Raw genomic sequence first — 26,961 nt, forward strand, 5'->3', positions numbered from 1 at the left:
AAAAGAGGCCTCTGAATACAATGTATTTACTCTTATTGAAATAAGTATTTACATAATGTATTCACTATGAATGGACAAGTGTATGGTTTTCTATAAGAGAAAAAGTCTGTTATCTTTCTTTCCTGGCTTAGCATGTAAAGTGAGCATAGGGTCAATAGCTATAGATTTAGCATATATCATTCAATGGGACAAGCTTTTCCAAGTAGATTGGCTGCTAGAAAGAGCATCTCTGACTGTCTATATGATAAACACATTGTTCCTTGTCATTCTCAGTCTGGTGATGGGAACCTGGGATGTTCCTCAGGAAGAGGCTGTCTCCTGATGTCCCCCTATGCTGCTGCTGCTGCTGCTGCTGCTGCTGCTGGGTGTGACACTGGGGCTGCTCTATTCCAATGGGCTGAATACTGAGCTGGAAGCCCAGTCTTCCAGATGGGTCAAGATTAAAGGTCTCACATCTCAGAAACATGGCTTGAGTACTTTAGGGAAAGGCCCATGCCCTAGGCTAGGGTGTGTAAAAGTTTTCCATGGAGTGTTACAGTTAGTTAGCTCTTTTAGAAAGAGATTGCTGATGGCAATGGAAGTTCCAGTGTTCCAAAGCCAAAGTGCTACAGCATTCTGTTTAGCTGCTGTGCTGAGCACAGCAGAGGTGAAGACTAGAGATGTAGACCTGGTGAGACAAGGCCCGGCAGGGTATAAATGACAAATCTCAGGTGGCTTTGGTGCAAAGCTGATAGTATCACACAGCACATACACAACCCAGTTTATTTGAAATCAAGGATTTATAAACCTTTGGGCAATGGGAGATGTTTCAAGTGTGAATGCATTTGATTCACCAGGGTCAGGTGTGCCAGGGATGCTTGCTCTACATGTAACGGTATAGTGTCTCATTTTACATGCAGTAGCAGGGTCCTATCACAAGAAGGAGAACACAGTACTTAATTATTCAATGGGAGAGAGAATCTTCAAGTACAATTGAAGGTCACTGCCGAAAACTAAGATCCCTTTAGCAGGGTGAGGCATTTCCAGGAATTCACAGATGCTTGCTGGACCAGTTTTCTTATCAGGAAAAGGTCCGGTCTATAATCTGCCCCTAGAGCTATGTTATGCTCCTTACAAAATCTGAGGTCACCCTGATGGTCATATAACTCCGCTGAGTAAGAAGAGTCCGTAATGATAGACTGAGCTCAGGTTGCCTATCCAAAAAGTTCACATTTATCTGGCAGAGTTCCACTTTATCTGGAGTTCCACAGTGCCTCAATTCAAAAAGCACTCTGTTACACTGTTTAAAAGAAATAATCTCAGCTGACAGTGGTGACATCTACTTTCAATTCCTGCACTTGGGAGGCAGAGGCAAATCTCTGTGAGTTCAAGGCCAGTCTGGTTTAAAGATAATCTTCAAGGACCGCCAGGGCTACACAGAGAAACCTTGTCTACAAACCCCACAAAAAAATAATTGTCTCTCAGATACATTTTAAAAGTAAATTTCATCATCAGCCTCAATTTCTCAAAGTGTAAAATAAGAGAGTGAAAATATACGCTTAATTTTTAGCCTTCTCTCATTTCTGGTAAGACATATCCAAATATAAGTGTTGATAAATTTATGTGATAACTTTCTCTTGGAAATCTTCTTGAGTCTTGCTTTTTTCAGGAAAGTGATCCTTTCTGCCTTTGGAAACTCATTATATATGCACTAGTTTTGCTACTGGTGTTTGGAAGTAGTGACATGTTCATTCACAATTTTATTTTGTAAGTAGATTAAAAACATTTGGGTGTATGTATTAAGCTTCTCAAACATGTAATCTCTATTCAATTGCTCTTTATGCTTTTTACATGCAAACAATTTTATAAATTGATACAGAGGGCACATTAATAACAATAATAATAATAATAATAATAATAATATAAGTGGTTATAGAATTGCGTTTTAATGCTAAATATTACATTTTTCATTGTAAATGAATGATGGCATGTGGAAATAAGCTGCGATGATCTTTTCCTCTCACTTTATTCTTTCATAAAATGCACTCACATAGTTGTGCATCTTAACTGATAACATATACAATCAAGTTGACTCTCGAGGTTAACACAGTACCCTAGCAGAAATAGTAACTGTAAAGAGGAGATCTGAATGTGAATGTGAATATCTTAAGAAAGCATGTGTCCCGCTCCCTCATTCCCTCCCAGTCCCTCCCTCCCTCCCTCCCTCATCTCCACCGTGCCCCTTTCCAAGTCCACTGATAGGGGGGACCTCCTCCCCATTCATCTGATCCTGTTTTATCAGGTATCTTCAGGACTGGCTGCAAAGCCCTCCTCTGTGGCCTAACAGGACTGCTCCTCCCTTCGGGGGTGGGGAGACCAAAGAGCCAGTCATTGAGTTCCTGTTAGAAATAGTCCCTGTTCCCCTCACTTTGGGAAACCAATTGGTTACTGAGCTACCACAGGCTACATCTGAGCGGAGGTTCTAGGTTATATCCATACATGGTCCTTGGTTGAATGTCAGTCTCAGAAAAGACCCTGTGCCCAGATATATTTGGTCCTTGTGGAGCTCCTATCCTTTCCCCATCAGACTAACTCCCCTTCTTTCTTATGATTCCCTGTACTCTGCCAAAGGTTTGGTCATGAGTCTTTGCTTTGAAAACACTGCTAGTTAGAGTCTTTCAGATGCGCTCAGTAGACTCCTGTCATACGTTCAATGCACATCCCATCTGTCTTTCTATCGGGACACGGCTGGGATACAGAGTTAATAAAATGTAACTGATAAAAAAAAATAAAATAAAAAAAAAAAGAAAGCATGTAAGCAGGCTTTTTTTTTTACTACTCCGAATAATAAAAACTTCTTTTAAAAATGAAGAGAGTTGTCTTTTTTTTTTTTTTTCTTTTACATTATTTAACCAGGGATGTAATTTATGGCTGATAAAATACAAGCAGTGCTTACATTCCAAGGAAGCCAGTAAAAACTATTGTCCTACACTTTACAAAGAGTGTTAGTTCATGAAGCACTCAGTTCCAAAATGGGATGTCTTCAAAAAACTCCTCCCCTCAAGCAAGGTTCAGGGAAGACGAAGCAGAAAAGTCACAAGAGCCAGAAGTAATAGATGACTCCAATGAAACAGTGTCTTTCAGACACAACAGTTTTTATGCCTATATGAATTTATACAGACTGTGGCAGCATGCACAGGGACCTATACCAGCTTTAAGCCATGGGGTACCAACACTGAGAAGGCAAAGTGGACCCTAACCAAGAAGTTTTCTAGTGATCATACCTGATTACAAATGGCAGCCTGCTTCTGGGTTGCCTAGTAACCTATGATGTTATCATTCTTCTGCATCCAAGAAACACACCTCTGCAAAAAAGATAAACAGTACTTGAGAGTAAAGGGCTAGAAAAAAAATGTTTTTCAAGTAAATGGACCAAGAAATTAAACTGGAGTAGCTATCCTAATATCTAATAAAATAGACTTTCAACCAAAACTCATCAAAAAAGATGAGAAGGGGTACTTTATTCTCATCAAATGAAAAATCCACCAGGAGGACATCACAAACCTGAACATGTATGTACAAAATAAAAGAGCACCTGCATTTGTAAATAAAACATTATTAAAGCTGAAATCACACACAGATCCCAACACCTTAATAGTGGGAGACTTCAACACTACACTTTCACCAATGGACAGATCATCTAGACAGAAACTAAGTAGGGAAATAATGACACTTACAAAGGTCCTAAATCAAATGGACCTAATAGATATCTACAGAACTTTTCACTCAAACTCAAAAAAATAAAACTTCTTTTTAGCACCTCATGGAATCTTCTCAAAAGTAGAACATATAGTCAGGCACAAAGAAAGCCTCAACAGATACAAGAAGATCGAAATAATCCCGTCTATCCTAACAGACCACCATGGCCTAAAACTAGACCTCAACAACAACAGAAATAACAAAAAGCCTATATACAACTATCAGTGGACTTGGAGAGAGACAATGGGGGAGATGAGGGAGGAAGGATAAGATTAGGAGGGAAAGAAGTAAGGTGCTACAGCTGGGATACAAAGTAAATAAACAATAATTAATATAAAAATATAATTAAAACTAAAAAGTCTAAACAACTCTCTACTCTATGACAGCTTGATCAGGGACGAAAGGAAAAAGAAATTAGAGACTTCCTAAAATTCAATGAAAATGGAGGCACGACTTATACAAATTTATGGGACACAATGAAAGCAGTGCTAAGAGGAAAGTTCATAGCACTAAATGCTTTCTAACACAAAATCAAAACATCTCATACATGCAAATTAATGGCTCACCTGAAAGCCATAGGGGAAAAAAAAGAAGTAGACACACAAAAGAGGAGTAGATAGCTGAAATAATCAAGCTCAGGGCTGACATCAATAAACTAGAAACAAAGAGAACAACTCAAAGACTCAATGAAACCAAGATCTGGTTCTTTGAGAAAATCAACAAGATAGAAAAACCCTTAGCCAAACTATCTAAAAGGCAGAGAGAAACTATCCAAATCATCAAAATCAGAAACGAAAAGAGAAAGATAATGACATACACTGAGGAATTCAAAAGAATCATTAGGTCTTACGACAAAAGTCTATATGCCTCAAAATTTGAAAATCCAGATGAAATGGACAATTTTCCTGATAAATTCCAATGTACCAAACTTTAATCAAGATCAGGTAAATAGACTAAGTGGTCCTATAACCCCCAAGGAAATAGAAGCTGTCATCAAATGTCCCCTTCAAAACAAAACAAAACAAAACAAAACAAAACAAAACAAAAAGCCTAGGGCTAGATGGTTTCAGCTCAGAATTCTACCAGACCTTCAGAGAAGAGCTAACTCCAATTCTCTTCAAATTATTTCACAAAATAGAAGCAGAATGAACATTATCAAACTCATTCTATGAAGCCACAGTCACCTTGATACCTAAACCACACAAAGTCCGAACAAAAACAAGAACTTCAGACCTATCTCTCTTATGAGGATTGATGCAAAAATACTCAATAAAATACTTTCAAAAAGAATCCAAGAACACATAAAAGATATCCACCATGACCAAGTAGGCTCCATCCCTGGTATGCAGGGGTGGTTCAATATATGGAAATCCATCAATGTAATCTACCATATAAACAAACTGAAGGAGAAAAACCACATGATCATCTTAGATGCAAACAACAACAACAACAACAACAACAACAACAACAAAAAACAATTGACAAAATCCAACACCCAAACTTTCTTAAAGTATTGGAGAGATCAGGGATAGAAGGCACATACCTAAACATAATAAAGACAATACACAGCAGGCCCATAGTCAACATCAACCTAAATGGAGAGAAACTTAAATCAAGCCCACTGAAATCAAGGAAAAGGCAAGGCTGCCCATTTTCTTTGTATCTCTGTAACATAGTAGTTGAAGTCCTAGCTAGAGCAATAGACAACTAAAGGAGATCAAGGGGATAAATATCGGAAAAGAAGAAGTAAAAGTATCACTGTTTGCAGATGATATGATAGTATACATGAGTAACCAAAATTCAACCAGAGAACTCCTTCAGTTGTTAAACACATTCAGCAAATTGGTTGGATACAAAATTAACAACAACAACAAAAAAATCTGAAGCCCTCCAGTATATAAAAGACAAAAGGGCAGAAAAAGAATATAGGGAAACTACACCCTACACAATAGCCACTAACAACATAAACTACTTTGGTGTGACTCTAACCAAGCAAGTGAAAGACCTGTTTGAAAAACAAAAACACAAAAACAAACAAACAAAAAAAAAACCTTCAAGTCTCTGAAGAAAGAAATTGAAGAAGATATTAAACGATGAAAAGATCTCCAGTGATCATTGATAAGTAGGATTAACATAGTAAAAATGGCCATCCTGCCAAAAGCAATCTATAGATTCAATGCAATTCCTATCAAAATACCAACACAATTCTTTACAGTCCTTGAAAGAAAAATTCTCAATTACATATGGAAAAGGAAAAAAGAAAAAAAAAAAACAGAATTGCCAAGTCTATAGAATAACAGATTGTCTGGAGGTATTTCCATCCCTGATTTCAAGCTGTACTACAGAGCAATAGTAATAAAAACTGCATGGTACTGGCATAAAAACAGAATCATGGATTAATGGAAGAGGAAAAAAAAAGACCCAGAAATAAACCCACACATCTATAGATACCTGATTTTTGACAAAATAAGCCAAAACCATACATGGAAAAAAGACAGCATCTTCAACAAATGGTGCTGGTCCAACTGGATGTTTATATGCAGAAAAATAAAAATAGATCCATATTTATCACCCTGCACAAAACTAAAGTCAAAGTGGATCAAAGACCTCAACATAAAACCAAACACCCTAAATCGGTTAGAAGAAAAAGTGGGGAAGAGCCTAGAACTCATTGGCACAGGAGACAACTTCCTGAACAGAACACCAACAGCACAGGCTCTAAGAGCAACAATCAATAAGTGGGACCTCATGAAACTGAGAAGCTTCTAGAAAGTATAGGACACTCTCATCAGAAAAAAAACCAACAGCCTACACATTGGGAAAGGATCTTCACCAACCCTATATCTGACAGAAGGCTAATGTCCAGAATATATAAAAAAATCAAGAAGATAAAAGCAACGTATCAAGCAATCCAATTAAAATATAAGGTACAGAGCAAAACAGAGAATTCTCATTAGAGGAATACGAAATGGCAGAGAAACACTTAAAGAAATGCTGAATGTCCTTAGTCATCAGGGAAATGCAAATCAGAACGACCCTGAGATTTCGCCTTACACCCATCAGAAAGGCTAAGATCAAAATCTCAAATGACAACACATTCTGGAGAGGATGTGCTAAAAGGAAAACCCTCCTCTATTGCTGCTGGGAATATTGACTTGTACAACCAGTTTGGAAATCAATCTGGAGCTTTCTAAAAAAGTTAGGAATAGTGCTACCTCAAGATCCAGCTATACCATTCCTAGGCATATATTCAAAATATGCTCAAGTATACAACATGGGCTCAACCATGGTTTGAGCAACTTTATTGGTAATACCCAGAATATGGAAACAACCCAGTTGTCCCTCAACAGAGGAATGGATACAAAAATTGTGATACATTTACACAATGGAATACTACTCAGCAATTAAAAACAAGGAAACCATGAAAATGATGGGAACTAGAAAAGATCATTCTGAGTGAGGTATCCTAGAAGTAGAAAGACACACATGGTATATATTCACTTATAAGTGGATATTATCCATATAATATAGGATAATCATACTAAAATCTGTATATCTAAAGAAGCTAAGCAAGAAGGAGGACCCACGGTTAGATGCTCAGTCATCATTCAGAAAGGCAAACCTGATGGACTTCGGAAGAGGGAGAAAATAGGGAACAGGACAGGAGCTTATCACAGAGGACCTCTGAAAGACTCTACCCAGCAGGGTATCAAAACAGATGCTGAGTCTCATAACCAAACCTTAGGCAGAGTGCAGGGAATCTTTTAAAAGAAGGGAGAGATAGAAAGATGCATAGGTGAAATAACCAAAAAATCTTTGCACAGGGGTCTTTTCTGATATTCCAACCAAGGAGATAATCTAGAAACCCTGCACAGATGTAGCCCATGACAGCTCAGTCTCCAAGTGGGTTCTCTAGTAAGGGTTCTCTAGTTGTGTCTCAGACTTGAACTCAGTGGCTGGCTCTTTGATCACAATCTCCCTTAGGGGGTATACAGACTTACCAGGCCACAGAGGAAGACAATGCAGCCAGTCCTGATGATATCTGATAGGCTAGGGTCTGTTGGAAGGGGAGGAGGACCTCCCCTATCAGTGGACTTGGGGAGGGGCATGAGGGGGTGAAGGAAGGAAGGTGGGATTGGGAGGGGATGATGGAAGTTGCTACAGCTGGGATACAATATAAATTAATTTGAATTAATAAAAACAAATTAATTTAAAAAACAATACAGGAAACTGTTATGCTCTTGCTTTAATAGACTGTGTTTATGACTTTCAAGGCTCCAACTTAATAGGGATGAAACATAAAGTCCTAATATTTAGTGGTTAACAAATTCAAGTTAATAGTCATCTTACAGATGATCAAGTCCTTTAACATGTCTAAAAATACATTTATAGTCCTACAGATGCAGACATGGTCTCACTGCCATCTTAACTGAATGGCTGAGAATAGTCCCTGAACATCCCATACAGGATTTGGTAAAAATGATTTTTAAAGCCAGAGAACCTCCCCAACAGACTCAGCTATTGCAATAAGTATGCTCCAGACCTTAGCTGTTGCTCTGAGTATCTAGGAATTTCCACAGAGAAAACAAGAGGTCTGCAATGCCTCTTCCCATATAGCCAAGGTCACCTCTGCCAGGTACCTCTTTCAAATACAGCCAGGAAGGACACTGGTCCAGCAGCTTCCACAACAAGTCATGCCCTTTCTGCCGGCAGACTGGCCTCTGGAAGTCAAACTGCTCCCATGCAGGCTTGTCCTGTGTGCATAGCCATGGAGGCTCAACCAGCACAAGAGCCATAGATGCTTCCAGCCTTCAGATCTTTGGCCTGGAGGAGGACAAATGGCTCCTTGATTCAGCGACCTCCACCAGCCTCACTGAGCCTAGTGTAATGCTAAAGGCCTTTTCTTTTTTTTTATGATAAGTCTTTCTTTTTTAATTTTGTTCAAGGTTTATTTATTTTATGTAGATGAGTGCTCTAGCTGCATGGACACCTCCATGCCAGAAGAGGGCACCAGATCGTATTACAGACGGTTGTGAACCAGCCTGTGGTTGCTGGGAGTTGAACTCAGAACCTCTGTAAGAGCAGACGGTGCTCTTCACCACTGAGCCATCTCTCCAGCCACTAAAGGCCTTTTCTAACCTCATACTCAGTCGGTCACAAGTTTGTATTGCCAACTTGTGTCTTGGGAAGCTTCAGGTGCCTTCTCAGTCTTTATATCCAGGAGACCAGGCCTCACTTCTAGAGCTGTTTACTGTTAGGTCCAGACACAGTCTGCTTTTTTTTTTTTTTTTTTTTTTTTTTTTTTTTTGCTAGACTCAAGAAACATGTCTCAGATGTAACCTTTTACCATTCCTGTATTTAAAAAACAATAAATGTTCACAGCAATCTCACCTATATCCCATGGTAAATAACTAGATATAAGGGCCTAAGGATACAGAAATTTAAGTTATGAAGATTCTAAGAAAATGTTGTTTGAAGTTCTAAAAAGGTGTTTTAAGGTTGGTAAATGCAAGTTATGAATGTTTGAGGGTCTAAGAAAGTGTTTTAAGGTCAGCAAACGCAAAGTTAAAAACTGGTTATGCCTCCCTTCCCGAATATTTAATCATTCTAAAGGTTAAGATCAAGTGAGCTTTTGCCCCTTCTATGTCATGAAAAGTTTCTGCCTTTCCAGAGCTCACCCTAGAGAGTGTTTATGTTGTTAACACAAAGATGTATGCCTTTTCTATGTTATATATTTCACTGCAAAGTACAATGATAATACTAACAACTCTAAAGTTTTATCTCCTTTGTAAAACTTAAAAGGAATTCTTGTAAGCTGCAGAAAATCCACCCAAATAACCCTCTCAGGTCAATTGGGCTCCAGATAAGTACTGCAACTATTGTCTATTTCAACAGGTGGTATTCTCCCCTCCATTTCCTGGTTTTGAGACTCTTCTTTCCTGGCTGCCTGATCCATACATACACCCAACACCGGCAGATTGATGAGTTCCCATCCATGGACGGCGTAAACTTTCCCATTTGTCTGAGAGACTGACCGGTATCTCTCTGTTTCACTGGAGAATGGAGGTACCACCCCTCCTTCTCACCAACTCTCACACAGATGTCTTCCTTTGGGTGAATAATTTTTTTCTTCTCACCAGTGTGGTCTCTCAACTTTTCCTTTCCTCTTGCACATAGGACAGTCTGAAAAACCCTAGTACTAGGTTTCCCGGCCCTGTGGCTCCTGGCACTGCTCTTGATGACCTCTTTGTCAGCTTGTGCCCTCATACCTCTGGTTCTCCTGTACTTTGTGAGAATGCCTTAAAGACTGGCAGAACTGACTTTTCTCTCTTCACCCATGGGAATCGTATCTTCCACCATATACCCCATGCTCTCCTCTGAGATGCCATCTAAATAAATTTAGATTCACAAACTTAGTGCCCACTTTAAGGGTCTCTAGGTTTACACAGTTCTGCAACCAAATTTGGCCTCAATTTCCTTAAATGACAGTTCCAAAACAAAACCTTTTATATTAATATCAGTGATCAGGTAAATGGATGTTCCCTCGGGTAAATGGAGGTTCCTATATTCAAGTCTCTTCTGTCTCTGTTTGTTCTCCCAAAAAGTTTCAAACATACACCAAAAAGTAAAAGTAATGTACACCTAAAAATATTTTTTGTAACCTACTTAACTTTGTCTTCTGCCTATATATACATTCCAGTATCCTGTCATACCAATGTGTTTTTTACATCCCAGACAAAGCCAAAGCTACCACAGGTATTCCATTCTGACCTTATAGACAATGTCAAGCCAGACCTGCACTTTCACTCCCAGCCATGGGAAGCATCAAAACAGCCTACTTTTCATGTGCTTGGACAACATTTCAGCATTTTGACTTCCCTATCACCATCCTAGTGTCAGCAGAAAGTAGCTAATGATGCCTGATATCTTCACCCATTATCCGTTTATTATTCATTTATTATCAGCAAAAGGCTAAAATGGTGTGTTTCAGGCTCAGGACCAACAACTCCAGGTTCTCCCAGTATTCTTCAGTTCCTATCTGCTGCTGGGCATGGCTGGCAACTCCACTCTCTACCCTGAGCTTTCCAGGGCAGGGGCTTCTCCTCCTCACCATGTAATCTGGACATTTTGGAGATCCTTTTCCTCTCTCTCTTATCCCCTTGCATGGTGAACAAGAGAGTCGTTTCCAATGAGCCTACATTTATGTACTTTAACTTGCCTTACATGAGGAGCAGTCCAATATCCCTTTTTTTTTTTTTTAATTACAGAAAAAGGGAGGAATGTTAGCATGTAGACAGTTTGCTTCTGGGTTGCCTAGTAACCTATGATGTCATCATGTGTCACCCACCAGGTGTGTGGCAGGCACCGTTCAGCTACACATGCACAAGCTATAAAAGGACCAACCCACCACTTTGCCTCTGTCTTACTCTCCTCCCTTCCTCTCACCACCTTGCTTTCTTTGCAGGGGGCCTCTCACCATGTCTCTTCCCTTTTGCTCTCTATTTCTTCACCTTTATCCATTAAACCTCTTTCATATACTATCTGTTACATGCATGGTATTATTCTTAAACAAATACTAACAATATTAACCATAATTCAGGGTGACTCTCATGGCCAGGGATAGTTGGACAAAACAAAATGGACTCAATGATATATTTGAGGACTTTTTGTTTCTCTTTATTCTGTTTTTGCAAATTGGTCACTTGTTATTTATTTGATTTCTAGGGGCTTTGTTTTGTTTTATTGAGGAGATTTTTTAATGGTAGTGTTTCTTATTTTTAATGTTTTGTTTCTTGTTTAGATTTGGAAGATATAGATAGAAAAAGAACATAAATTTGTGTGGGTAGCAAGATGGGAAGAATCTAGAAGGTGTTGGAGAAGGAGAAAAACATAATAAAACTATAATGAAAATTATTATTTCTAGGTTATCTCCATGCATGGTCCTTGGTTGGAGAATAAGGATCAAAAAAACAAACAAAACAAAACAAAAACAACAACAACAACAAAAACACTGGGCCCAGATTTTTTGGTTTTGTTGCTCTCCTTCTGAAGCTCCTGTCCTTTCTAGGTCTTTCTATCTCCCCCTACTTTCAAAATATTTACTGCACTCTACCCAAAGTTTGTCTACAAATCAGCATCTGGTTCAATGCTATGCTGGGTAGAGTGTTTCAGAGGTCCTCTGTGGTAGGCTCCTGTCCCATTCACTTTTTTCATTCTCTTCTGATGTTTATCCTGTTTGCTTTTGTGAGTGAGGACTGAGCGTCTTCCTTAGCGTCCTCCTTACTGTATAGATCTTTAAGACTATAAATATTAGTATGTTTATCCTATGTTATATGGCTAATATCCACATATATGTGAGTATATACCATGTGTGTCTTTCTACTTCTGGGATACCCCATTTAGGATGATCTTTTCTAGTTGCCAACACTTGCCTGCAAATTTCATGGTTTCCTTGTTTGTAATTGCTGAGTAATATTCTATTGTGTAAATGTACCATGATTTCTGTATCCATTCCTCAGTGGAGGGCCATCTGAGTTGTTTCCAGATTTTGGCTATTATGAATAGAGCTGCCATGAACATGGTTGATCAAATGTCCTTGTTTTATAGTTGAGCATATTTTGGATATATGCCTAAGAGTGGTATAGCAGGATCTTGAGGTAGCACTATTCCTAATTGTGAGAAAGCACCAGATTGCTTTCCAAAATCATTGCACAAGTTTATATTCCCACCAGCAATGGAGGAGGGGTCCCCTTTCTCGAATTCTCTCCAACATGTGCTACAGCTTGAGTTTTTGATCTAGCCATTCTGATTGGTGTAAGGCAAAATCCCTGAGTCATTCTGATTTGCCTTTCTCTGATGACTAAGGACATTCAGCATTTCCTTAAGTGTTTCTCTGCCATTTGGTACTCCTCTATTGAGAATACTCTGTTTAGCTCTGCACCCCATATTTTAATTGTATTACCTGATTTCTTGCTTTTTAATTTCTTAGGTTCTTTATATATTCTGGATATTAGCCTTCTGTCAGATATAGAGTTGGTGAAGATCCTTTCCCAGTGTATAGGATGTCATTTTGTTCTGATGACAGTGTCCTATGCTGTACTGAAACTTTTCATTTTCAGGAGTTCCCATGTACTTGATTGTTGATTGTTAATCTTAGAACATGTGCTGTTGGTGTTCTGTTCAGGATTTTGTTTCCTGTGCCAATGAGTTCAAGGCTCTCCTCCACTTTTTCTTCTAACAGATTTAGTGTATCTGGTTTTAGGTTGAGGTCTTTGGGCCACTTGGACTTTCGTTTTGTGCAGAGTGATAAGCATGGATCTATATGCATTTTCCTACATGTAGATATGCAGTTAGACCAGCACCAATGTTGAAGATGCTGTCTTTTTTTCATTGTATGGTTTTGGCACCTTTGTAAAAAAAAAAAAAAGATCACGTGTCCATAAGTGTATAGGTTTATTTCTGAGTCTTCTAGCTTGAGATCAGGGATTGAGATACCTCCAAAAGATCTTTTATTATAGAGGATTGTTTTAACTATTCTGGGGTTTTGTTTTTCCATATAAAATTGAGAATTGTTATTTCAAGTTCTGTAAAGAATTGTGTTGGTATTTTGAAAGGAATTGCATTGAATCTGTAGATTGCTTTTATTAAGGTGGCCATTTTTACAATGTTAATCCTGCCAAGACATGAGCATGGGAAATCTTTCCATCTTTTGACATCTTGTCTTTCTTTCTGCAAAGACTTGAATTTTTTTTTCAACAGATCTTTCACTTGTTTGTTAGAGTCACATCAAGGTACTTTATGGCCTTTGTTGGTATTGTGAACAGTGTTGTTTCCCTAATTTCTTTCTCAGCCTATTTGTCCTTTCTATACAGGAGGGCTACTGATATTTTTGAGTTACTTTTATATCCAGTCACTTCTCTGAAATTGTTTACTAGCTGTAGGAGTTCCCTGGTAGAATTGTTTGGATCACTCAGGTATACTATCATATTATTTACAAATAGTGATATTTTGACTCCTTCCTTTCCAATTTGAATCCCTTTGATCTCCTTTAAATTTCTTATTGCTCTAGCAAGGATTGCAAGAACTATGTTGAAGAGATATGGGGAGAGTGTGCAGCCTTGCCTTGTCCCTGATTTCGGTGGGATTGATTCAAGTTTCTCTCCGTTTAGTTTCATGTTGCTATAGGCTTGCTGTATATTACCTTTGCTGTGTTTAAGTAAGTGTCTTGTAGCCCAGATCTCTTCAGAACTTTAAATATAATATAAGTATTGGATTTTATCAAATGCTTTCTTGGCATCTAAGGAGATCATCACAGGATTTTTTCTTCCATTTTGTTTATATGATGAATTACATTGATGGATTGTTGTATATTGAACTACCCCTGCATACCTGGGGTGAATTCTTCTTGGTTATAGTTGACAATGTCTTTGCTGTGTTCTTGGATTGGAGAGTATTTTCTTGAGTATTTTTGCATCAATGTTCATAAGGGAGATCAGTCTGAAATTCTCTTTATTGGGTCTTTGTGTGGTTTAGGTAGTAAGGTGACTGTGGCTTCATAGAATGAGTTTGGTAATGTTCCTTCTGTTTCTATTTTGTGGAATACTTTGAAGAGTATTAGTGTTAGCTTTTCTTTGAACGTTTGGCAGAATTCTGTGCTGAAACCATCTGGTCCTTGGCTTTTTTTGGATGGGAGACTTTTGATGACTGCTTCTATTACCTTGGGGATACAGAAGTATTCTATGTATTTACCTGATCTTGATTCAATTTTGATAAATGGAATCTATCAAGAAAATTGTCCATTTCACTTAGATTATCTTTTTTCTTCCATTTTGTTTATATGATGAATTACAGGTATTCTTAGGTTTTGTCTTTTCATATTGTCTTGGATTTCTTGGATGGTCTGTGTCAGGAATTTTTTAGATTTAACATTTTCTTTGTTTTTTGAACATTCCTGTTTCTTTTACTTTTTTCATTGATTTAATTATTTCCTCTTTGAAGGCCACAACTTCTTGATTGTATCTTCCTCTATTTCTTTACACATTTTATTTGTTTCCTCCATTATCCTATTTTTAAGTATGATGTTAGGTAATCTTCTTGACTCTCCTTTATAGTGTCCAGCGCTACTTGACCCTGGAACTACTGGGTTCTGTAGATGCCATTTTGCTTTGGCTTTTTTTTTTGGTTGTGTTTTTACACTGGCCTCTACCTATCTGGCTGTCTCATGTGTTGGCTGTTAGTTTCTGATGCCTGCTGGAATCCTGGGATGGGGAAATCCCCTTGGCAGTATTCTGTAGAGGTTTCCTTTGCTTTTTGGATATGGTGACCAAATGGATGGTGCTTCTCAGGAATTGTCACTGTTTACCTCAGGTATATGGACCTGTGGTAACTGTTTTAGTTGGTAGTCTGGGGTGGTTTTCCTCTCACCAGTAGAAGTCCTGGAGACAGTTGCCCTGCAGCTGGGTTTCTTCCCTAAATTTAGTGAGCTGCTGCTGCTGCTCTTACAGTGTATTTGATGGGCACAGCCTTCCTGAAGAACCAAGGAGCTCCGTGGTTTGGTCAGTTTAGCTAGAGACAGGTTGTGCCTTGAAGCAGTGTCTGGGGTCCTGATTCTGTGGATCCCAGGCTTCTGTAGGTATAAGGTTGTAGCTCTGTGCCCCAGTACCCAAGTGGTAATCAGTGGAAGGTGCTGCAGGAAGCTAAAGCTTAGAGACTGCAGGAACCCAGGGACTTTTCCAGGGATTAGCTGGGTGTCCTGATGTCAGACCTAATGTTTCTATGAGTTGTACTTCCAACAGGGAGAACCTCTGCAAAGATATTGCCCATGGCAGTTCAGTGTCCAAGTGGGTTCCTTAGCAATGGGAACAGGAACTGTCTCTCACATAAACTGATTGGCCTGATGTTTGATCACCTTCCCCTGAGGGGGAAGCAGCATTACCAGGCCACAGAGGAAAACAATGCAGCCAGTCTTGATGGGACCTGATAGACTAGGATCAGAAGGAAGGAGAGGAAGACTTCTCCTACCAGTGGACTTGGGGAGGGGCATGGGTGGAGAAGGAGAAGGAGGGTGGGACTGGGAAGAAGGGAGGGAAGGAGCTATAGTGGGGATGCAAAGTGAATAAACTGTAATTAATAAAAATAAAAAAATTAAAAATATATTTTTCAATTTAAATAAATGGCTAGTCTAAACAAGTTAAAATCATTTGTCTTCATTGCACTACTAGAGTAGGAAGGAAAGTAAAACATTCAATTTGAAAAAGCAATGGTTAGAATCTGTAATGATCTAATGGAGAAATCCATGGGAGTTTGCTGAGGAAACACTATACAACTCTCAAAATATAGTTTGAATAAGATGAAAAGATGCACAGGCTAAGCACTGCACTCAGGGTCAGCCGTTTTGGACCCAGAGAAGAGCATGTCTGATTGCATGCGGGTTGATGCCCCAGGTCCCGCCTCTGAGAAAAAGGTATCGGATGGGTCTGATGCTCTTTGGGTGGATGACACCTAAATGAACATTGGTACAAAGTCCCAATTTATTTCTAATATCAGAGATCAGACCTCTACTCTTGCCTGATGTGTCTAAAACAAAAAGGGGGAACTGTAGAGAGCTGCGGAATGCTGTGCCTTAAAGATGGAGCTGATTTCTGCCTTCCACCTTCCCGATGGTGAGTGCTCTCTGTCACAAACAACTCCACATTTGGCTAAGGCTGAGGATCTGGCTTGCTTCCATGTATGTGGACCTATCTGCATTGCCCACGTGGCATGCTGGGGTTGGCTACCCAGAGGCTATTTAAGCTGTGGGCTGGCTTTCCCCAGGGTCAGATGATTGTTCAAGGTTCCTGAATAAACTGCATTGAAAGAAAAAAAAAAAAAAAAAAAACAAGATGCACAGTGTATAGACTATTTCAATAATTAGAAAAGTTGAACTATAGTTAACATTTGACAATCTTATCTATCTTTAAATTATTTTTTGTGTTATATAGACAGGCACATTTGGCTCATAATTAAATAAAAACAATTTGGACCAAGTTAAAAATAACATTAGTGTGAAATCTGGCTCTTTAGAAAGTATTGGCCTTAGGCATAATTAATAAATGATTTTTATTGATTTTCATCTTATTAAATGTGATTTTATTTTAACAAAATGCTAAATATATCATACTTTAGCATGTACATTCTTGCATGGTTCCAATGAATCTATCATAAAGGCAGTATCTGAAGGCCCATCAACATCTATTAATTCAAAGAGTTTCTAGAATGTCTTTGTTTTTAGACCTTGTATTATTCTGTTTTAATTATAACATTGTGTCAAAATGCTTGAGTAAAGCAACCTAAGGAAGCTTTGTCTCATTTTGTCTCATGATTTTAGAAGATTCAGTCCAAGATCATTTGGCTCCATGTTTCTGAACCTGAAGTGAGGCAATGTGGTTTGTTCCCTTCATGGATGTCAGAAACAAGAGATACAAGAAAGGTCCAGGACAAGATACCATCTCCACGACATTTCCCCAATGACTACTTCCTCTATTAAGGACTGTCCTTACAATGTTTTTACTGCTTCCTAAATAACAAACTAGGGACAAGGTTTAAATACATAAGCCTGCAGATAAAACATCATATTCAAACCATAAAAATATGTAGCTATAGACTAAGTTGTTTCTAGTTCTCTACCATTACCAATTCTTTGACATATATATACAATACTAATCTCTCCTATATGCCTTTGTCTGACTTACCCATATCTGTTAAAGTTTTACAAAGAAAAGGAGTACACAAAATCAGAAAACCAGTTGCTTCACACCTTATTTATTTCCATGATTTCATTACAAGAGTCCTGTTATGAGGAAATGTAGTTGAGCATGTCTATGTTAATATTAATCTCATATTTGGAAAGATTTAAGAACTTTTAGGAACATAAGAATTCACAACTCATAATACATTAAAAGTGACTGATAAAACTTGGCATCTAATAATTTGATTATGATGACAAAGTATGTGTAAGCTAAAATGAAAGTGATGGACAAATATATTCGCCAAAATTTTTAATGCATGGGTAGTTGTCTGATACAGTTCATGGGTTCTAAACAGTTAACTGTTTTTTCTCTATATGATCCTTATTTTTAAAAACAGGTTTACCAAGGTTATTAATAATTTTATAATTTATTGATATTCTTTTATAGTCTTTTATATTTTTCAAGAAAAAACTTTATCTAAGGATAATTTTCTTTCTAAGGCAACTGGTAAATACAGATATAGAAACATATGAAATTGGCTACAAGTAGAAAACTCTAGCTTCCTGAACCATATGAAAGGTAAAGAACAACAACAACAACAACAAAAAAAAAATTCTAAGTGTTTGGTTTATTTGGGCCCTATAGTTAAATCATGAGTGAGGTGATCACCTCCCACTGTGGGGTGCAGCCTTGCCAGTTCACAGAAGAAGATGATGCAACCAGTCCTGATGAGACCTGATAGGCTAGGGTCAGGTAAAAAGTGAGAAAGTCTTTCCCTATCAGGGCACTAAGAGAGGGGCACAGGGGGAGAAGAGGGAGGGAAAGTGGAATTGGAACAAGACAAGGGAGAGGGCCATAGCCAGGATACAAAGTGAATAAATCATATATACTCACTTATAAGTTGATATTAGACATATAATATAGGAAAAACATACTAAAATCTGTACACCCAAAGAAGCTAAGCAAGAGGGAGGACCCTGGGTAAGATGCTCAATCCTCACTCAGAAAGGCAAACGAGACAGACATCAGAAGAAGGAGAAAACAAGAAACAGGACAGGAGCCTACCACAGAGGGCCTCTGAAATACTCTACTCAGCAGTGTATCAAAGCACATGCTGAGACTCATAACCAAACCTTGGGCAGAGTGCAGGGAATCACATGAAAGAAGGGAAAGTTAGTAAGACCTGGAGAGGACCAGAGCTCTAAAAGGACCAAATATATCTGGGCACAGGGGTCTTTTCTGAGACTGGTACTCCAACCATGGACCATGCATGGATATAACCTAGAATATCTGCTCAGACATAGCTCATGGCAGGCAGCTCAGTAGCCAAGTGGGTACCTTAGTAAGGGGAACAGGGACTGTCTCTGACATGAACTCACTGCCTGGCTCATTGACCTCATTCCCTCCCTGAAGGAGGAACAGCCTTCCTAGGCTACAGAGGAGGACATTGCAGCCAGTCTTAATGAGACCTGATAAACTAGGTAGGATGGAAGGGGAGGAAGACCTCCTCTATCAGTGGATTTAGAGAGGGGCAGGGAGGATATGAGGAAGGGAGGGTGGGATTGGGAGGGAATGAGGGAGGGGGCTACAGCTGGGATACAAAGTAAATAAACTTTAATTAATATAAAAGCTAAAAATTTAATTAAAAAATAAAAGTATATATATAATAAAAAACATGAGCGAGAACTGTGAGCATATTATCTAATATATAAATGTCAATTTAGTGTAAAAATTGATAGGATACAAGTTCTATTAGATACCATTAACATATAGTTTATTTCAGTCCAGTGAAAGATGGGTTAGGGAGTAAAATCCAGTTTGATATGTTAATATTATTTTATATAATTTATCTATTTAGAGTATTTATTAGGCAGAATTGAGCTAATATCACTTTTGCACTTTCCATTCCATTATGTCCTGAACCATAAGTATGCCAGTTCCTCAGGACAGTATACATGAAGTTTTAATCCCTCAGTGAGGCTTTCAGTTCATTTATTTTAAAGTTATTCATAAACTATATGAGATTATTATTGCTTTGAGAACTTTAATCTACTCAATGATTCAAATTTTCTATAAAGTAGAGTAGACATAAAGTTAAGTCACACTAAACTTTTTTGAAACACACATGCCCTAGCATTAGTCAAGCATGGTACTACTCTTTGTAATTAAAAGTAACATCTTTGACAAGTGATGTTTGAAGTTAGTCACATTCCACAGCTCTTTCACACACACTTGCACTTTTTTACTTTACATGTTGCATTTGCTTTTGTTCTGTTATCTGTCACTATCTCTGTATAGAAGACTGCAAAAACAGATGACAGATTTAAGATACATTTCAAGTATACTTACTGCATACCAAATTAGCATCAAGCTTTCTAAAATTTCCAGGTGCCTTAGCCAGGCAAGCGTGTAAGTCATTTCCTTTTAAGACCTTCATTGAATGTTCTCACCTACTTCCTGTACACAACCCACAACCGAAAAAATAGACGCATACATATGCGTGATGTGTCAGAAGAGATACTCTGTTTTGAAATTTAGATAAGTTGTACAACACATATCCACAATTCACCAAATTATTTTGAAAAGTTACATGAATTTTTATTAATTTACAGATTCTATGCTTTTTTTCAGTCTGAATTTCAGGCCAAATATATGCTCAAATTGTTTAAGTATGTATATGTATTCACATGTATTCCTATACATTTGTTAATTATCTCACAACACAAAGCCATTAAAAGTACCTGAGTAGTAAAACCGTTAAGAGCTATTGCTTTTAGATGGTTGCATCTAAAAAATGTTGACTTAGGGATCACTCTTGAAATTAATTAAACTATGTGAACTTTACAGTGGCTCTCGTTCTGTGGTGTGTTCCTCCTTCATAAGGACTCATCTCAAGATGCCATAGTCTTTCTTCCCATTCTGTTCTTTAAAACTTCATTCTTATCACATTAGCACAAAGCTGACTCATTATCATGCAACTGTTTGGAGGCCTTTTGGTGGTTGTTGTGTTTAAAGTAAGGCTCTATGAAATGGCTAGGCTTGTTACCATATCTTTCTTTAAAAGCATTTGGGGGAAGATTGACATTATTTACAAATCATCTAACATAATTTGAATTTAACTTTGTGTGTGTGTCTGTGTGGGTATGCTCACACACATGTAAGTGTGGAAAACAAAGGAAAGCCTCAGGTATTAGTCCTCAGATGCCATACAACTTTTCTTGAGAAAAGGTCTCTCATGGACTGGAATTTTACTGTCTACCCCAGGCTTGCAGGTCTAAGAGCTCCCAAACTAGAGGCATGTTTGGCTTTTTCAAGGGTTCTGTAAAGTCCAAATTCAGATCTTCATATTTGAGAGGTAAATGCTCTACCTATTGAGCCTGCTTTCTAGACCTCTTCCCCAATTTTTAACTTTCAATGGCTAGGAAACAATAGAAGCAAACTCTATGAAAGTTACTAATGGTTTTTAAAGTTGATTGATGAGTTCATAAAGTGTCATTCTCCTCATAAAAAGTATCACAGGCTTTACAAAAGTAGATATGTGCTATCTGAATAAGTTGACTATATCCTGGAGGGGGAAAAAGATCAGTCAATTCTTGGTTCTTGTCCTTTCCACTTTGTGATTCAATTGCTTTTCTTGGAATCAAGTCAAGGAATAATATTTGTATTCCAATGTTCCTGTGGCTAAGTCTACCAAAAGGAATGTAGAGTACTGAAGACTTTCTAGATAATTGGAAACAGTTTTGTTACTGTAAGTCCATAAACCATTTTTTTCATCATTATAGGACTAATATTTTGCCCTTATCACATGAAACTGCAAGTAAGTGATTTAAGAATTCACTGTCTGGTAGATGCTCCTGAGCATAATGAATATTTTACTCACGTCTCTATAACAATGGGCTGCTGAATATAGGTTCCTTTTTCAATTTGGGGATATTAATTTTAAATACTTAGGAAATTAATTTTAACCTTAATTTATAATAAAAAAGGAATAGAAAGGTACTTGATTTTTGTGAGCACAACATATCTAGACTCATGGCAGACTGCATATACTATATACCTCAAAATGAATCTTGGTTCTTCTCTATAATTATTCTTGGATATATTACTATACTTTCGGAGTACACATTCTTCTCACTGTCTAAGCAAAACATTTGTGATGTGATCTCAAATGCTCAAAAATGGTTCTAATTACTATAAACATAACAGTTACTAAAGGTTACGATGAATGACTAAGACTAATGCTCAAACTTGATGATCATAGTCAAAGACAAATGCTATTAGAAACAAATGAACTCATTGTATTACATGAGTCTCAGCATATGCTCAAGACAGGGCAGACATCAAAATCATCACATCACTGTGAGCAGAGGTGATGTGGATGAAAGAGGGATTAGGAGGACAAATATATATATATATATATATATATATATATATATATATATACTTCATGTTGTTTCTGAAACAATTCTAAAATTCTACTTCCTGTCTTACCAGTGTGGATGATGGTGTGCCTGAAAGAGGTAATGTAGAACTGTAGTTGTTTCCACACCCAGAACAGGAAAGAATGCTTCTTTGAACCATTTCTATTGTATCTTCTTTGCCTTGCGAGTCATACGATATGTTATTCAATGTCTCTGCTAAAAACTAGCTGTGCATGCCTTTGAAGTACACATTTAGACTTCATCCATGTACAATAACATTTAGCTCTGAATGGGATATAATTTGATGACTTTTAGTCTAGTCAAGAGGTTATGAAAGTATTACTACTTCCTAATCTCAGAACATTTTTTTATTTTCTTCAAAGGAAACTCCACATTTTATAGCAGTCTCCATCATTCCTTCACTTCTGCTTTTGATACTCATTATTCTACTTTTTTTATTCTATTTCCCTTATTCTTTATATTTATATTACTTATTAATGGTATCACATATAATATAGAATCATTTGTTGTTAGCTACTTTCATATATTATTCAGCTTCAACTCACATTGAAGCCTGTAGACATATTCCATTCATATTTTGGCTAATAATCTTTTTTTATGTATCTTCTTTTGTTCAAATAAAATGTACCACATTTTGTTTAGTTATTCATCAGATGATAGACATCTGAATCAGTTCTAATCTTTGACTATGTTTATGAATAAAACTGTTATGACTATTTGTGTGTAAGCTTTTATATTCCAGTGATATTTTGATAAATATATTGTTGAAAATGAGCAGTTTATTTTTATGGAGGTTTTTAGCTTACAAAGATTCTTAGTATACATTTGTATCACTTGATATGGAAAATAATGTTGTTACTAGCAAGGCAAACAAGGGCTAAATTGCCTACCAAAAGCTTCATGGGGGGTTATAAAATGTGGAGAGATAAAATTATGGATCCTTAACTTTTCTGCTCACATGCAACATCTAACCATCAATCCCAAGTACTATATGCATTTATTCTATTTGTATTTTATCTTACCTCACCAGTGGATACCATCAGTATTGCGACCCTTTGAAAACCTGCACTATATTTAAGCCATTTAATCCAGAAATATTGAGACGTTGAAGTGCTTTGAGGTAGTCTTATAAATTAATTGACATAGATTGATAAGATGATGAAGGCAAGAGATGACTTCAAAGAGAAACAGATCTCATGAATAAAATGAAATTTAAGTGGTAAACAATTTTTAAAATTGTTTTCCGTGTTTTGACTTAGAAATAGCCCCAAACTGCAGTAAAAATCAATAACAACAACAAAAACACAATCCGTGTTAGCTGTTGATATATTCAGTCTGTGATAGCTGTATTAATATGACAAGATAAAGGAAGGGTTGCATTTTATAATCTATGTTATAAATTGTTACATTTATTTAGTAAAATGATCATGATTTTGAAACCAGCAGCACTTACCTCTTCAATACAATGACATTGCCCTATATAGTTTAGTTTAGTTACTAAGGGATTCCTAAGAACTTTTCTATCAATATGGCAAAGACTATTTTTTTGTGGTAAATGATCTCTTTCTGGGGTTATAAATATTTCCTGGAAAATTACCAGCCCTTTGAGGGAGTTTCAAACAATAAGTCACCACAGGGAACAGGAGTAGATATTAAAGAATTTACTGTTAATTCAATTACTAACAATAATCAAGTGGAAGAAATCCTTTGTTTCAGAAAAACACAACAGCAGAAGGGGAAAGGTCACAGAACCTAGTAAAATAGAAACTTCATCTGAGTGTAGCCAAATCAGACAAGACAAAAATGTGCAGTTTGGCTGATTTGTTATGGCTCATCAACATAGTCATGGCACACAGCAGGGACCAGGATATCCAGTCCCCACCTCACATTCTCTACAGAAAATAGCGAGTGATTCCGTTGAGCCAGCTCTGCGGACAACAGCTGCTAGATCCTTTCTATTGAGAAAGAGTGAAAAGGATACCCTGGCAGCCTTGAGGTCCCAAATGTGGGGCTTAGCTGTATAGGGGATCCGCATAACAAATTTTTTCAAGGCAGAGAAAGTGAGTAGAAAATAATTTTTAAAAAGAAGTAGTACTTATTGAAGTGTTAAGAAACAAACTTGTTCTTACCTCACAATTTTACCAAAGATTCTTCATTCATTTATTTTGAAACATTTAACTAGAAGATGCAGAGGGAGAGGGAAAGAGTTGTGAAAGTTAAATGAGAAAGGACGTTGGAGGCCCAAGAAATTTAATTTTAAAGCAAAAGAGTTCTATTTTGTTTCAAGAAGCAATGGAAAGATGTTTTACACATAATTTTCTTATTCTTTGAAGAAAGTTGCATTTCCAGCAGAATGATATGGTAGCTAAAGATGGACAAAAGCAAGCAGAGAGAATACGCCAGTGGTTTTAAAAGTAAACCAAGGGTGAGCTAAAAGAAGGCTGCAGTGACTGTGGCATTGTAGCAAATGGAAAGAAACAGATGCAAAAAAATATTGTCTGAGAAGACTTGGCAAAACATGGTGACTGATTAGACATGGGGTGAGGAAAAGGGAAGGCATTGTTTGATTTTTTTAAATATTTCTTCCTTCAATTCAACACAAATGCTGAGTGTTGTTGGCTTTTATTTTCAGCTCAGATGATTTTAAATTGTACTCTTTTTTTTTTTTTTACCATATTATTTCCCCTCTGAAGACTTTCACAATGTCTTTTTAAATAGTTAGAAACCCACTACAGTGGGACAAAACCAATCACTATACTAATCAAAATATTGTTATTTCTAGCAATATTTAGTGTCTATCAACTGTAAGCTGAACTCTGGCACATGTAGCAATTATAGCCCTGCAGACTATCAAAGCAGACGCTGAGACTTATGGCCAATGGTTGGGCAGAGTGCATGGAATCTTATGTAAGAAGTGGGAAATATTAAGATCTGGGGAGGACAGGAACCCCACAAGGAGAGCAACAGAACCAGAAAATTTGAACACAGGGGTCTTTCCAGAGACTCATACTCCAAACAAGTACCATGCATGAAGATAACCTAGAACCCCTGTACAGATGTAGTCCATGGCAGTTTAGTGTCCAAGTGGGTTCCCCAGTAATGGGAAGAGGGACTGCCTCTGACATAATCTGATTGGTCTGCTCTTTGATCACCTCCCCCTGCGGGGGAAGCAACTTTACCAGGCCACAGAAGATGACAATGCAGCCACTCCTGATGTGATCTGATAGACTAAGATCAGAAGGAAGGAGAGGAGGACCTCCCTTATCAGTGGACTTGGGGAGGGGCATGCGTGAAGAAGGGGGAGGGAAGGTGGGATCGGGAGGGGAGCAGGGAAAGGTTTATGGGGGGGATACAAAGTGAATGAAGTGTAATTAATAAAATTTAAAAAAACAAATAACAATAAAAAAGAAAGTTTAGCATCAAGAAGGAGATATAAGCTGTAGCATAAAAGCATTAAACTCACAGGTTCACTTCCTTATTTTGTAGTAAACAAAACCCAAACCAGAAGAGGGCCTCTGACTAAAGGTTTTACTGCTTAATTTTTTTCCCATAAAATTTATTTATTTACAGCAGTTTCTTTCACAGTTCCCTTCCACTCTTACTGGGAGTGGTAATATGCAATGTGACTAGAGGTGACAGTTTCCTCAGCAAACAGCATGGACCTTAGCCAAAGAGTGTCTTTCATGAAGAATGAGGTCCTGGTTTCTACTAAAAACATTATCACATAATATATCAGTTTTATGTCAAATGTTTTGAAGCTTTTTTATAGTCTTTCCATTCAATATGCTGGGGCCTCTTGTCTTTAGACCTTTAAAAAATATGACCAGAGGGCATTTAAAGAGAGTGACATGATGATTTATAAAACGTTTTTTATGGATCATGCATGAAAATTGAAATATGTAAATCAAATTGTTTATTCATGTGTAAATTGCTGTTGCAAATCAATCTGTAGATACACAGACAACGAGTGAATGTACAAGGAACAACTGTGAATTAATAGCCCTAATTTATGTGCTCAGTTAATGTCACGCATTAACAAAGCTTTGCAACATGCTCTCAGGCCAATGTGGACATGTCCCAGCCTGCTTTCTCACAAACACCATACTCTAAGGATGCTTCAATCTGGACTGAAAGACAACAGGTTCTGTGAGCTTGCAGGGCGAATGGAGGGCATCCAGCCAGAGGAAAAACTAAGAAAAGCCCAGATTGTTTGCCTGTGATAGCTGTGGAGAGGATAATATTAGGTGGCTGCTCCATAATAATGGCTCTGTGCTTACTGTGACCGAGGGTAAATTATCCTACTGTGACACTGGATCAGCCTGAAGGCCAGGCTGCAGATTCCAGTGGTTATCTCAAGCACCTGTTCATATTATGTGTCCAGCCAGCCTCTCCACAAATTTTTATTTAATTCAATTTATTATTATTATTTTTTTTTAATTTTGGTATGTGTGACGTTAGGGATATCGGTTGTGTGGAACCCAATACTATAAAATGAAAACCCTTTAATACAAACTACCAAGTCCATTGTTCTTGAACTTTGAGGGAATAAACTCAAAATTTAAAAGTCAACAATTCTGTAGCAAAATGTTGGGAACAAAAACATATCATATTTTTATTTTTAAAAATTACAAGGCAGTGACAATCATTCTTTTTCTTGGATCATCTGTGGAAAACATTTGTGAAGGAAGAGACTACTGTCTGTAACAGCTGAAGCAGGCACAGATGCTAAATCAAAAAGTGCCCAGGCATGAGTGAAAGAGCCCTGTGTTGAGGCTGAGTGAAAAAGAACTTCCAGGCTCTTTCACTTGCTTACTGATTGGGAAACTCAGGCATGATATCCTTTTCCTGAACAGCCAGAACAGGACTAAACCAACCTTGAAGGTCCCTGCCAACTCTGTGATTTTGATCCCATGAAATCCCATTCTTCTTATGTTTGTTTTCAAAAGAGAAAAATCCTTCAAACATAGCTATTTTGGTCGTGCTTTTCCTGAAAAGGTAACAGTACATTAATAATAATAATCCTGTCTTTATGATTTCAGAAATTTCATTTTGAG

The sequence above is a fragment of the Meriones unguiculatus genome, chromosome X (assembly GCF_030254825.1).
Source record: "Meriones unguiculatus strain TT.TT164.6M chromosome X, Bangor_MerUng_6.1, whole genome shotgun sequence".
Classification (NCBI taxonomy): domain Eukaryota; kingdom Metazoa; phylum Chordata; class Mammalia; order Rodentia; family Muridae; genus Meriones; species Meriones unguiculatus.